Below are 16,155 nucleotides of genomic sequence, written 5' to 3'. Positions count from 1 at the left end.
TCTCCACACAATGGGGCTTGTGGGCTACATTACGTGATGCAACGAGATAACATTTAGCAAAACTGAGCATGCCCAGCAGATGCCACATGCTCTAAAGTGGGGAAAAAGAGGAAACAACAGGCCATATTTGCAAGAGTGTTCCACCTGGTTTGTGTTACTTCAGACCTGACACAAACTCTTTTTCAGGATGTATAAACCAATGCAACGTGGTATTTGCTTTGGTTTGTAAGGAAATGTTACACAAACCAGCGCGAAGCCCTGCCTTGCATTACTCTTCATCATGGTGGAGTTCCTTATGTAAATGGTACATGGGTGTTCCTGTGAAACCATCCAAGGTTTTTGATACAAAACCGAATCTACTAATAACAGTAGACAGGGTCTCGCGCCAAAAATTAATGGCACTTGAAAGCAGGCATTAAAAAAAAAACGCATAGTATTTGGTACTGAAAGGTACCCTTCCAGTCCAAATCCTTGGCTAGACCCACGCAGACAGCTTTGCACTATGGTGCTAAGGTGTGCGCATGGCCTTAGGCGTAATGATTCTGCACCAGCGTTGGAGAAAAGGCCAGGAAAGTGCCGTATCTCAGTTGATATGGTGTTTTCCTGCTCTCTATCATGAATGGCAGAGCAGCACTTTTGGGTGCTGTGCTGTGTGGCAGGTTCGCAAATCTGGAAGGACGTCTTTCTGATGCCCTAGCCACACCTGAAGACAGGTGGAGCGACGTTCATTTCGTTTGTGTGAGCCGCCGATGAAAGCGTCAGGGAAAGCATCTAAAAGGGAACAATTTAATGGTAAAACATTTTCTCACATATGTACAGCCAACCAAAACAAGTGACCGCTTCCAGAGAACATTTAGTTATACTAATGATTAGAAATAGAAGTACATGCCAAATTGAATGTCATAGAAAACATGAAAATAATGGTTTTAGCTATTGTAAGATAACTTTCACCATGTCTGATGGCATGGTACGGATATCTCTATGCAGTTTAAGGGAATAAATTGTGAAGGTGTGCCCTGCAGTGTTACCATTAGGGGGCAGCGCCAGTAAAAGTGAGCTCAGACACCTTTTGAGAATTTGTTGGCAATGGGTGCTCATATTTTATTCACATCGCGTTACTGCCCTACGCCTCATGCATGTAGACTTAATTAGATGTTTATGACATAACACTTTGCCACATCAAGCTTAATGCAGCCACATATAAATAATTAACACATCATAGAAATGCTACTTTATTTGTGTACTGCAATTAATGTTGTGAAAACACAATATAAACTTGCATTAAGTAATTGTCTCTCTTCAGTTAAATCATATTGAATATTAACTTGTTTTCCAACTAGAAATGCAACTTCCCAGAGTATTAAAATTAGATGACACTAGTAGTTCTATTTGCCAGTTTTATGGTGCTGTTTTACAAGTTTCATAGTGTCCCCACCTTGGCCTTGGTATTTACATTTCCCTTTAATCTCTCCTCACCGCCGATCAGTTAATGTTCCATGCTGGCACCCAACAGTAGTATTTATTGCTTTTCATAGTTTTTAGACCGATTTGATTCCAATTCACACTCCACTAACTCACGTTGACACTCATTATCATAATTCTTATACTTCTTCTACATGACTGTGGAGACATTGAACGTTTTTCCTAATAAGGCTAGTATACGGGAAATATTTACTCCCTTTAGTTTTAACAGCTATGGCTACGGTTTACACATAGTTCTTTACTCCCATAAGCCACTGCTTCTCGATGTCATGTACAGGACAGAGCAGCTAACTTCACATTATAATGAGAAAATTCTGACATCAGAGTTTCAGTAGTAAAAATCAGATGTGTATGTCATAGAAACAACAATCCATACGGTGATGTTTCGGTGGTAATTTTATTGTTTATTCTTCGTTCATTTTAAGTTGCATTCCCAATCATAATCTTTGTTTCAATCAACAATGTAGAGTAGCACCCTCCATGGCCCAATGATAACAGATGGCACCTGACCCTATACAGACCGTATTATATTCCCTTGACCTGTCCTGAGCTCTCTCACAGGTTCGTCCTCGCTCTAACAAGTTACTGGCTTAGGGTCTGATATGGAGTTAGACATAATGAATTTGTAATAAGGCAGACAGGTTATCCTTCACGTTTATAACGGAGTACCCATTGGCTAAACTCAAAATCAAGTCCTTAATTTGGACCACTTTGAGAGACTTCTATTGATTTTAGCACAATTACAACATCCACAATTTGCTAGGGATAGATGAAGATACATAACAATATACATTAGCCTACTGGGACCACTTTCTCAATAGAGCATGAGAATTTTCATTCCCGGGACTCTCATGTTCCCGAAATCCTTTGAGTCAAAATCTAACCTCTAACTTCTCTTGAAGTGCTTTGCTTTCTCAATTTCTTTGTCATATTTCTCTGCTAAGTCTGCTAATTTCTGATGTACTATTCCTGCTTTGTTAGTAATTAGCTTGCACAAGTAACGCAGCTCATCAGCATGTAGACTTACTTAGATGTTTATGACATAACACTTTGCCACATCAAGCTTAATGCAGCCACATATAAATAATTAACACGTCATAGAAATGCTACTTTATTTGTGTACTGCAATTAATGTTGTGAAAACACAATAGAAACTTGCATTAAGTAATTGTCTCTCTTCAGTTAAATCATATTGAATATTAACTTGTTTTCCAACTAGAAATGCAACTTCCCATAGTATTAAAATTAGATAACACTAGTAGTTCTATTTGCCAGTTTTATGGTGCTGTTTTACAAGTTTCATAGTGTCCCCACCTTGGCCTTGGTATTTACATTTCTCTTTAATCTCTCCTCACCACCGATCAGTTAATGTTCCATGCCGGCACCCAACAGTAGTATTTATTGCTTTTCATAGTTTTTAGACCGATTTGATTCCAATTCACACTCCACTGACTCACGTTGACACTCATTATCATAATTCTTATACTTCTTCAACATGACTGTGGAGACATTGAACGTTTTTCCTAATAAGGCTAGTATACGGGAAATATTTACTCCCTTTAGTTTTAACAGCTATGGCTACGGTTTAAACATAGTTCTTTACTCCCATAAGCCACTGCTTCTCGATGTCATGTACAGGACAGAGCAGCTAACTTCACATTATAATGAGAAAATGCTGACATCAGAGTTTCAATAGTAAAAATCAGATGTGTATATCATAGAAACAACAATCCATACGGTGATGTTTCGGTGGTGATTTTATTGTTTATTCTTCGTTCATTTTAGGTTGCATTCCCAATCATAATCTTTGTTTCAATCAACAATGTAGAGTAGCACCCCCCATGGCCCAATGATAACAGATGGCACCTGACCCTATACAGACCGTATTATATTCCCTTGACCTGTCCTGACGCTCTCTCACAGGTTCCTCCTCGCTCTAACAAGTTACTGACTTAGGGTCTGATATGGAGTTAGACATAATGCATTTGTAATAAGGCAGACAGGTTATTCTTCACGTTTATGACGGAGTACCCATTGGCTAAACTCAAAATCAAGTCCTTAATTTGGACCACTTTGAGAGACTTCTATTGATTTTAGCACAATTACAACATCCACAATTTGCTAGTAATAGACGAAGATACATAATAATATACATTAGCCTACTGGAACCACTTTCTTAATAGAGCATGAGAATTTTCATTCCCGGGACTCTCATGTTCCCGAAATCCTTTGAGTCAAAATCTAACCTGTAACTCCTCTTGAAGTGCTTTGCTTTCTCAATTTCTATGTCATATTTCTCTGCTAAGTCTGCTAATTTCTGATGTACTATTCCTGCTTTGTTCGTAATTAGCTTCCACAAGTAACGCAGCTCATCTTCCCTGAGTGTGTCAATCCTGTCTAACTGCATAGTTTCCTCAATTAGGTCTTCTGCCTCTAGTATAAGTCTGCTCAAATTTAGGGCACTTCCCCCCACCCCTGTAATCTCCTTGGGTGCTACTCAACTTCTTCAACCATTCAGTTAACTGCTGAGCTGTCAAGCCTTGTAGTGAGACATTGTTCTGGCTTACACCTGGCATGTGCTTTAATGTTAGGCTCAGGTCTCTGGTGTCACCATGCTTGGGTTAAGACCTATGTATGATCTCACCTCATTATTTGGAGGAGTTCCATGGACAGACCATCGATGCACCCATTTCACCTTCAACACACCCACCATCAGACCCCAGTACCAACCATTCCTTAGAACCTGGTCAAGAGTCATCAACGACCAGCTCACTGTCACCCTCACCAACTCTCCCCCCTCCATCGCACACAACGACAACCCGAACACTGCAGCACGCACCTTTCACAAATAGATCGCTGACTGCGCCAACACCACAGCCCACCCCTCAAAAAAATCAACAGCACCCATGCCAAGAAAGCCAGTTGGTTCACAGCAGAACTCCAAGAATCCAGACGCACCTGTCGACGCCTCGAGAAAATCTGGAGAAACACCAAATCCACAGATGCCCAAAACAACTTCAGAACTGCCACTACTGCACACCACCAAATCATCAGAAACACCAAAAAGAAAGCTATACAAGACAGAGGGGGTCATTGCGACCCTGGCGGCCGGCGGTTTGCTGGTGGGAACACCGCCAACAGGCTGGCGGTGTCCCGCCAGCTATTATGACCGTGGCACAAAAGCCACGGCCATACCGCCGGCCCCTCCACTTAACAGCCAGGTTTCCGCCTGGCAGTCATAATCCCCAGGGCAGCGGTGCAAGCCATGGAAAGGCTGGCGGTAAGGGGACGCACGGGCCCCTGGGGGCCCCTGCACTGCCCATGCACTTGGAATGGGCAGTGCAGGGGCCCCCAGGCGTAGCCCCGTCGCGCATTTCACTGCCCATTTCACTGCTACTGCACCCGCTGCACATCAACATTGCCGCCGGCTCTATTACGAGCCTGCGGCAATGTTGATGAGCCATTTCCGCTGGGCCAGCGGACGGTAACGCTGTTACCGTCCGCTGGCCCAGCGGAAATGTCGGAATAGGGAGGCATGAATACCGCCGGCAATGGCGGTATTCTGTCTCCCCCGGCCTCAGCGGTCTGGAAAAAAGACCGCTGAGGTCGGAATGACCACCAGAATCTCCTCACATGCATGCAACAGCAAGGAACTCTTCAGCATCACCAAGGAGTTCCCCCAACCCAACAGTGAAACAATGGACATCTCACCCCTCACAGGACCTCTGCAACAGACTCAACACCTACTTCCACCACAAAATCAAGACCATTTATAACAGCTTCGAGGACAACATACACGCAGAACCCCCTCCACCGAATCCTGACACCTACAAACCAATAATCACCAACTGGACCCCCCCTCACCACAGAAGATACACTGAAGACAATGAAGTCTATACACTCCGGGGTCCCCACGGACCCATGCCCCAACACATCTTCAACAGAGCCACTAACACCAGAGCCCCCAAACTCTGTCTCACCATCAACCGCTCCCTAGCTGCTGCCGTCTTCCCCGATGACTGGAAACACGCCGAGATCAACCACCTCCTCAAGAAACCCTCAGCAGAACCCACCGACCTCAAGAATTTCAGGCCCATCTCCCTGCTCCCATTTCAAGCGATAGTCATCGAGAAAGCCATCAACAGCCAACTCGCCACAACATCCTCGACGCCTCCCAATCTGGATTCACAAAAAACCATAGCACCGAAACAGCTCTCCTGGCCACAACAGACGACAGCTGGTTCCTGCTGGACAAGGGAGAGATGGTGACACTCATCCTGCATGACTTCTCGGTGGCCTTCAACACAGTCTTGCACCACACCCTGATATGCAGACTTCACAAAGCCTGCATCAGAGACAAAGCCCTCTTCCTCTCAGGCAGAACTCAACAAGTGAGACTCGCCCCTTTCCTCTCAGACCCCACACCCACCACCTGCGGAGTTCCCCCGGGATCCTCCCTTCAGCCCCACGCTGTTTAATGTCTTCATGGCACCGCTGGCTGCCATCATCAGAAGCTATGGAATCAACATTGTCTCCTACGCTGAAGAAACTCAACTCATCCTCTCCCTAGCCAACAAACCCAACACAGCCAGACACAACTTCCACGAAAGCATGGGAGTAGTCGCCAACTGAATGAAAAACGCCTGCCTTCAACTCAACGCAAACAAGACAGAAGTACAAATCATGGGCCCTCAACCAGAAGCATGGAACGACTCCTGGTGGCCACCCACTCTCGGAAACCCGCCCACCCCTATGAACCAAGCCCGCAACCTTGAGATCATCCTGGATTCCAAACTCAACATGGACCGCCAGATCAGCTCAGTCACTTCCACCTGCTTCCACATCCTCCGCCTCCTACGCAAGACCTTCAAATGGATGCCCCTCGAACACAGGTAGATCGTCACACACGCCCTCATTACCAGCAGACTGGTCTACGACAACGCGCTCCTTACCGTGATCATCAAGAAACTCACCCGCAAACTACAGAATATCCAGAACCCCACTGCCAGCCTGGTCCTAGACCTGCCCCGACACTGCCACATCTCTCAACACCTGCGCACACTACACTGGCTCCCCATGGAAAAAAAATCACCTTCAAGATCCTCACCCATGCACACAGAGCCCTCCACAACACCAGACCAGCCTACATGAATAGGCAACTCAACTTCCACATACCCCACAGAACCCTACACTCAGCCCAGCTCTCTATTGCCAAAGTACCCCGCATCAGGAAAACAAGAACAGGCAGACCCTCCTTCTCCCAACTCGCAACCTCTGCCTGGCACGCCCTTCCCCTCCACATCAGACAGACCACCCCCTCCTCAACTTCACAAAGGAGCTGAAGACATGGCTTTTTGAAGAACCACCTCACTGCTGACGCTACATGCCCTCCCCAGCACCATGAGACACTTGTGGGTGAGTAGTTGTGCTATACAAACACTGATTGATTGATTGATTGATTGTTCGAGGAGTTCTGAAAGGACCTAAATCAATTAATGGCACTGTTCCATCAAATGTTGGTCTTATGGGATTTATCATTCTTGCACTCTCTTCGAGTCTCTCCCTCGATATGCTTGGGTTCAGGATTTCCTGCTCACAGTTCTAATTGCTTCCATGGGCAAACAACAATATGACCGGACCTATGGTAACTGATACCGACACGTCATCTGGACTTGGTAGGACATTTGGATCTCTTAGATACATCATTCCTGTATTCTGGCTTGTCAATGCAGACATCTCTTTCTGGGATCCTGTTATGGGGGTCTATCTCGGGATCGTCTGTATCTGTATTGGGGAAATTAAGTTTGGGGTTGACTCTATTTGAATCAATGTCGGCTTCTCGTAAACCTGTCCTGTCGGCACTACTAGGTTAGTTGTGGTATCTATAATAGGTGCATGTGGGTAAATTCGGGGAATATCCATCTGTGGTGTAGGTCTTTGAATCACTGAAGTAGCTGGAATATTGTGACTAACCTGAATCTGGCTCTGAGTGGATTCAATTGATGTCAGAGCTGTAGGGCCCACACTGGTACTCTGGCTTCTCTCATGTGCTGCATATGGTGGGGGACAATTTCTCATCATCATCTGATTCTTCATCACGTGTCATAGACTTTCTAGACTCTGTGGTTGTCTGCTCTCTCTCATCTGAAGGATAGGAATACCTCTTCCTAGTACTCTTCTTAGCCTCATTCCCGTTCTCCTGTGTGATTGCAGGAAACAGCTTAATTCCCTGTAAAGTCTCAGTTCTCCAAAATTTCTGCCCACTATCCCATCTAGCCTCTGCTAGTGTTTTCTCAGCTTTTCTCAATTCATTCTTCTCTCAAATTTCAACTGCTGTTGCTGTCTAGCTACTAGTTCCCAAGTTGCTAATGCTCCAAATTGTGCTGGTCTTGTCGGAGATTTCAGTCATACAGTACTCTCCACACATTCTCTAAAATCCTCAAATTAAAGGTTCCATAGGCAGGAAATGCTAAGCTCCCAACTCACTCTGTCTCTTTGCACCATTGTTTCAGCCAAAGACATGGCTGCACCTTGTTCCTCAAATACGATATAGGCGGGTATACCTTTTAGCGGTTTAATTTCCTCTATTCTAGTTGGTATATACCTATCTCCACTTAAAGCACTCTTTAATGCTTTGAAAATTTTAATCTTTGGTAATTTACGCTACCTTCAATCAAATCAGGAAGTGACTTTCAATTCCAAAATCCTTTTTTGCCGACCTTCTCAACCAATTACGCTTCACGGTTGTCCACCAATCTGAGTCTCCCTAACGTACCTTTCTGATTAGGATAGCATGTTTGGACTTCATGCAAAACACTTTAGTCAAAGTAAATTTGGAAAAATATCTAGCTATGGCTCTATCAAAATAGCCGTTGGTACCTAGAAACAAAGAACATAACCTACAACGAAAACAATAGCATTTTGTTATACCTCTCCTCATATGGATCAGCAAGCAGCGATTATCTTCGTCAGTTGGACATCTGTTCAGTCAGCTTCAGAAACGGGCAGTGAAAGGGGATGGTTCAGAATCAGGGGCCTCTAAGCTATCCAATCCATTTAGTAAGCTATGTCAAAAAGATCAGCATTCGACACCAGAAGTCTAAGCAATAAAATTAAAGATAGAAATAAATCATCAGGAACTGTTCAGCTCCTCAGACAGAAGAAATCAAAGTGGGAATAGGCACACCTTTCTCTGTGCAGTCAGGTTAAGTTAAAATCGTCTAAAGCACGTCCCACATTGCCATTGGTCAAGGAATTATACGTTTACCTTCAGTCTAATAAGTATTCATTCCCCAATCGAAGATAAAACTAAACTGTCTTTCACATGTCAATGATTGGCTCCTCTTCTCCTGTTCCCACTGTCAGGCTTGTCAGGTAACATTTTTGTATTCATCCGTACTTCAGTCAGTGCATCCATTGTTAGCTCCTGGTAACATCACTGTCTCATGCATCAAACTATACAGTGTAACAATGGCTAATACAAGATATTCTAGCAAGCATTTCTCATAAGAAAGTTAAAGACATCTGGTAACGTTTGTTCGACACAGTGAAAACAATACATTAATTGATTTCTCTAGACATACACGATTTATTGAACAGTGCAGCTTAATATGAGGCAGTGCAAACTAGGCCCAAACCTTGCAAACTTAAGGCCTATAGTTAATAAAACGTACACAGAATGCAAAATTATTAATTTAATACAATAACAATAATCTAAATACAATAACTTAAGCGTAGGCACTTCAATTAACATTAATAAACATTCAATAAAGACAATTTGTGACCAATGACGCCCACTCAAGGGGGCACATTTTCCAAGTCGCACATTATTTCTATATTAATCAAATTCTATGCAGATTCATAATCCAAAATACATAAAAATCATTAGTACTATATTCAGCGTTCACACTATTATGGCAAAATTCAGAGCAGCCACTCTGCCAGTTAATCAAGCTCCCTATTCTGTAAGGGGCCGAACACAGTGGTTATGCACCCAAATACAAGGAATCTCTTTGAGGAACAAATTGGTAGACACTTACATACCATTTAAAAAGACATCACCAACCATGACTGAACTTTTTTGACTCCCTGTACTTCAGGGTCATGAAGGCAGTAACAATTGTAGCTTGTCCAACTTCTGTAATAAAACATATAAGCTGTTCTCAACAGTTAAAAGAGAAAGTTAAAGGATTTACTAACTATAAAAAAACAAATATTGTGTTTGGAATTTTCTACCATGTACCAAATGCTATATAGATAGGACAAAAAAGAGGTTAAAATTGAATAATTGAGGACAAATCAATGATTCGTCATGAGAGAAGTTGCACTGCCGGTGAAACACTTTGTCACACAAAAGCCAACAGAAGACAATCTACAATGTCTAGTATAATAACAAATATCAAACAGCCCCAGAGGGAATGACATTGCTGATAAGCTTACTTTAAAAGGCACTAAGACCTTCAGTATGAGTGGTGCAATACTGAAATGGGAATTACTGTGCAATCCCAGTTTCACCAGGCTTAAAAACATACAGAATTCCTTGTTCCTTTGAAATTAAGAGCCAGGGGCCACATGTTGGGCAAGGGGGGAAGAAGTGAAAATGAGAGGGTAGATGGATGGTGATGAAGGTGCTCTGCAGAGGAGAGCATGGAGCTTCCCCACTTGCTGAAAAACAAAGCAGCAAGGATAAGAAGAAAGTATTGACTGCTTATGCATCGAAAGCCTTAACTGATTTTATCAGCCATTTTTTTTCTGACTGATAAAATCGGGTTCTGTGTTCCCACACTCAGGAAAACTGGGCACAGGAGCAATGGTTAATTTCTGAACAGGCGAAGCCGAAATCAGTATGGTAATTCAACTCGCCCAATTTATAATGAGAGCCATAGTGAGAAAAAACTGATGGTTTTTTTCACAGGGATAAATAAACAACTCATTTATATCACAGTATTTACTCTTCAGAATAAAGAACTATGAAAGTAATTAATCAATGTCATTTACCTTATTAGAGTGAGATTTATATAACTATGCAACTTAATCTCTGATCCATCAGAAATAATAAAGAAAGGATATGATATAGTACAATATTAAACTTGCATATTAACTAGGTTCTTGAGTACATCCCAAGTATAGGTGAATGTTACAACAAAATGGATGTGGATTCAAAAAATCACATCACATTGAGAGTTAATATATCTAAAAGTCAAATTTGCCAATTTGCCCATATAATATACCAGTGCTATAACATTAAGTCCAATATTGGTAAGAATGATAGTTTGTGCACTAAAAAGAAGAAAGATTCACAGTATCAGACACAATACAAATAAACTGTACTTTGGGAAATAAAAGTACTGTATGTAGGTAAAAATTGGGTCAAAAGTTGAACCTTGGTGAGAGTGTAGTGTCCTCCTGTGCTTTAAAAAAATTAGAATGTTTACTATAACAACTGAGTGTATGTATGGAGATTCATGGTTTCCCAGTAAGACGAGAAACAGCCAGATCAACTTATAGAAACGGTCACATGAGTATACTACCATGAAATAAAATAAAGAAGGTTATTACACATGCTGTAAAATATATTGACTTTGTGAACACAGTCAGGTAGATGTAATTAAGTAGACTTTAGAGTACTTCTACGTCTATGCAATATGAGCATACTCACAATGGATAAAGGCAGATGTGTGAAAGTGAGAAGATAAGAATAAACTAATCAGTCACTCAGAAAAACTTTATTCGGCATATTGCCATAAAAGTGCACATACATATATATATCACCATAAAAAATACAATACTTATTACTTACTTCTAAAAGCGAACTTCTTCAATCTGCTAATTTACAAAACTAAAAATCCAAACGTGTCCCTTAGACCTTCTAAATCAGGATAATAGTTAATTCTTATAAAATCATATGCAACAATAAAACAGTATTTAAAATTACGTTAACAAATAGTCACATCAACTAATTCATATTGATTTCTAATAGCAATAGCTGATTTGATAAAACTTAAAATAGAACTACACATTTGTTTAGATGAAAGGCTTTGAATACCAATCAGTCCTTCCTTATAAGAAAGAGTATGTAAGTTGCGCAAAATTGGTAATTTAAAGGTTTTCCTAGGAACTGAGTAAAGTTAACAAAATAGAATTAAGTGACAAGTGCTTTGTTTCGAGAAGTTGTCACAGGAACATGGCGGTAATATTTTTTCCCCACACACATTTTGTTGGAAACGCCACTCTAAAGTGAATCATATTAAATCTAAAAAGTACAAGTAAAGAATATAGGGAGGGAAGCGGAAACCAGACAAAATAGGGTTCTATCGAGTTTGAAGATGAAATTTGTACATATAACTCAAAGGATCTCAATTTCTCTGCCACTTGGTATCTAAGATTCATGACATACTCCTTGTAACAGAATTTTGCAATTTCCTTCGCGTTGGCAGGCATAAGCTCTGGATTAAGATACAGAAACTTCAGGTCCAAATTCCGAAAACAATTTTGAATAAAATTTAACCATGGAATTTTGTTGTAGTTTGCTAACGAAGAACAGTCTTTTACACAGTCCTGTGTTAAAATGGCCACCGGATTTGACCATACTTTTACCCATAGAAAAAGGGGGGCAATATCTATCAGATCAGTAATGTAGCCGATTCCCATTTCCTCATGACATATGATATTCGCTACATTCTTGGGTACCATAAGTAGCCGATGGAGAAATTTATTCTCCGCCCGTTGTAATGTATTGAGCTGGTGTATCCCCAAAGCCCCCCTCATAAATCACCACCGAGACACATTTGGATTTATAAAGCGTGATGATCTGATGAACTGGTCTGTGCCCTAGTCTACGAGCAAAGCGAAAAATTGCTTCAACATTTCTTTCTATATGTTGGAACTTAAAATTCAAATGGGGTTTCCATGACAAAGAGGAACTTAGGTACAAACCTAAATAACAAATAAACTAATCCATAACTCCTTAACTTTTCAATGATTAACTAAATTGGAATTTCCTTGTATTTAAATATTGTCTGTTATTAAATAGCTGATGATTGAAGTAATAAAAACAGGGAATTAATACTTGCTACATAAAATGGAGTAAAGTCTCAAAATAGTGACAATAGCGTTACTTATGAAGAAAGTACATACCATTTGACTGAGACAATAACATACAATCATTTATTAGATAGGAATTATGATTGTAATGGGAATTCATGTGCAAATAATAATAATAATAAAATATTATCACCTGCTACATACATTCTTGGAGGATTTAATGTGCAGAAGGATCACTAAAGAGAATGTATTAAAAACAAGATACCAAAAGACCGATCCTCACTATAACATTTCCATATTAATTTCATTGATAAGAGTTTACCATTTGTCAATGCATGAAAAATATGTCCTTTCCATCTTAAAGTAGTGCATACCTGAAATCGTTCAAAGTTAAGAACTACCCTTACAAAAATAAACAAAACATGCAAAAGAAGACCCCAAAAATATAGCGCATAGAAATTCATTAATTTGATTCTTTTTGATGCTGTGCTGATTGAACTATAATAAGAGATACTCTATGAACAATAGTTTCTTTATTAAATATTTTCTAGAGGTATCACCAAAAGAAAATCAAACATTGGCAAAATGATGTAAATATTTGAAAGTGAACTATAAATGATGAAATATCCAGAGGAAGGCTAAAAAGATAGACATTATCCAAAATGTTGATATCAAGGTCAATACCTTAAGAACAAAATGGCAATTTCAGTTTGTAAGACGAATACCAATATAAGTTGTGATAGTGCTTCTATCCAGCTTCTACGGCTGGATACCTGAATCTAAGATAGAGAGTTTGGTAGTAAAGTGAATGCAGTTTATTTAATTCATATTATTTTGTATAAAAATGTTTGCTATACATTTATGGTATATTGTAAAATGTATATAAAAAATTAAACATAAAACAGACTCAAAGGGGCATCTCTGAATATGGGTTTGTGTCATATAGCTAGGTTGATTTACTATGTCCAGAATAAAACATGATGAGAGTGGCTGCTATAATGCTAGACACAGAAAAGGCATTTGATCTGGTCGAATTGGAAGTTAAGTTCGCTATTTTGCATAAATTTGCATTTCCAGAAAAGTTTGTTAACTTGCTAAGACAATTGTTTCATGGGGCCAAAGCTTCTATATTTATAAATAACTCCTTGGCAGGGGAGATAGCAATCAAGGGTGGGACTCATCAAGGATGCCCAATGTCCCCTATTTTATTTGCACTATTCATAGAACCTTTAGCCTGCAGTATATGTCAGGAGCAATCTATTTGCCCTCCTATAGCAGAAGCCTCCAAACTCAAGCGATATGCAGATGATATTGTACTTTATTTAGCAGCAGATAAGGCAAACATTCAGCATGCCTTAGATAAAATTGCAAAATTTAAAGAAGTTATAAAATCAATCAGGCTAAGTCAAAAGTCCTGTTGTTTAACTGTTCCGCTGAGATTCTCCACACAGTTATGTGTGCATCTTTTCAAGATAGATGTTCCATCAGGTATTTAGGGGTCAGAGTTACGGCAAATTATGCTGATCTATCTAATCTTAATTGTAAATCTTTAATAGATAAATCACGGAATTTGCTTCAGCACTGGGACAGTCTTCTGTTAATGATTATTTGACATGTCTCTCTGATAAGGATGAATCTTCTGCCAGATTTTTTATTCACCTTTCCTAATATTATGATCAAGGCCCCCAACTCGTTCTTTGAAGTGATCAACATTGACATTCGTACATTTGTCTGGCAAAAGAAGCATCCAAGAGTTAAGCTGTCGCTTCTTCAGTTGTCTCAGGAAGAGGGAGGTCTATGTTTGCCATGTTTTAAAAATTACTATGAAGCAGCTCTTTTAAGTTGCTTAAATTATTCCTTGAGGAATTAATCCTGCTATAGTAACTTTTGTTTAAATGCAATGTTAAAAGTCGCCAGAGGTTGATCCTGTTTCGTTTAGACGGATCCCTAGATTTCCAAAGAGGACTCGTTATATTACACCTCAAATGATAGTAAATTGTTTTAACATTATTCAGCAGCAATTGAAGGTGGCATATTTCCACCTGGAGTTAAAACTGATGTATTGCCCAAACTTTGGTTTGAATTTGAGTCATTCTAAGATCAATAGATGGGCAACATTTGGCTACTTACGGTTGGGAGATTCCTGTCGTAATAATCAGTTGGCCTCTTGGCAAACACTTATTCAGGAGAATAATGCAGTGCCTCCAAGTTTGTATTTTAGTTTTATTCAGATACAACACCTATGTGAAAGTCGCCCGGCAGAGGTGTCTGAGACGGTTAAAAAAATATCTTGAGCTTTCTTTGTCTCCCATTTATCAGGTATTGGAAATTGGTGTAGGGTGCTATGTCAGAATCTAGAAGGGAACAGTGTTTTGGATCATCTGAATAAAATAATGATTATTAAAGGTAGGGTAGTAGCAAGAGCACAATGGAAGTTCTATAATCAGATCACAGGAAAAGCTATCTGTGCTGCAAACTTCAAGCGCATGGTAGTTTACGGCAAATGGATGTTATATTACACACTGGAAAAAATAAACACATGTATGAAGGGGTCAGTGGCAGTTGTTGGTCCGATTCAGGATATTGGCTCCATATGATCTTCGTGTGCCCTGAATTGAATATGTTTTGGACTAACATCTTCAATGAGATAGGGGCCTGGCTAGGCCATGTAATTGTTCCTGAACTGTATGGAGCTCTTTTTGATATTCCGTCCACAGCAGATAATCTCCTGACTGAACATATTCAGCGTTGTTATATTGCTACTTTAGTAGCTACATCTTCAATTCTAGCCAATTGGAAGTTAAACGTGATACCTACTATTGCTCAATGGAATATATAAATGGCGAACGTTTTAGAACATGAAAATCTGTATGCCAAGAGGGTTGGAGCCTGTAAGCGATTTAACAAAATGTGGTCAAATTTGAAGGATAGGGAGATTTAATGATCAAAAACATTTGCTTATGCCATTCGCTAGGAACACAAAGGTACATTTGTTCTGTTTACAATGTCTTAGACAATCTTACGCAGATTGAGGCCTGATTGACTTATGTTATGAACTGCTATGTAAAGTCGGCATGATAGTCTGTTTGCTGCCTTATGATAAATAAAGCTTATTATAAAAAAGTTAAAAACTGTAGAATCTATTTAGGAAAGATTCTAAAATATCCCTTAAGGGAGAGACATAAATTATGTGCCTAGATTCTCTTCTGAAAAGGCAAACACTTTTTCATAAAATCAAAGATGTGGTTGTCTAGCATTCAAGTAAGACAGAGATAGGTTTATATGGAGACGATGTCCAGGTCAACATTTGGATTTTTTAAGGAGTGCCATGCCTATTGCATGCTTGAAGTGCAACACTCATGTGGGGAGCAAGGCACTGATGATGTTGTTGATGTTCAAGACTAGTATAGCAAGGCTGAATTTAACTACTTTACAGAAGGGTAAGACAGTAAGGTCTTGCATACAGGCATTATGTCAATTGTGTTCAATAAATATGACATTAGGTGACATTAGGTAATTGCAGTGCCTGATGCTTTATCCATGGCCTGAGTGTATAATATGTTTGTAAATGAAGACTCTAAAGCCATGTTATGATATACCTCTAAAAGACATTGAAAATTCTAGCACTGA

The sequence above is a fragment of the Pleurodeles waltl genome, chromosome 7, assembly GCF_031143425.1.
Source record: "Pleurodeles waltl isolate 20211129_DDA chromosome 7, aPleWal1.hap1.20221129, whole genome shotgun sequence".
Lineage (NCBI taxonomy): Eukaryota > Metazoa > Chordata > Amphibia > Caudata > Salamandridae > Pleurodeles > Pleurodeles waltl.
This window is presented reverse-complemented; position numbering follows the sequence as displayed.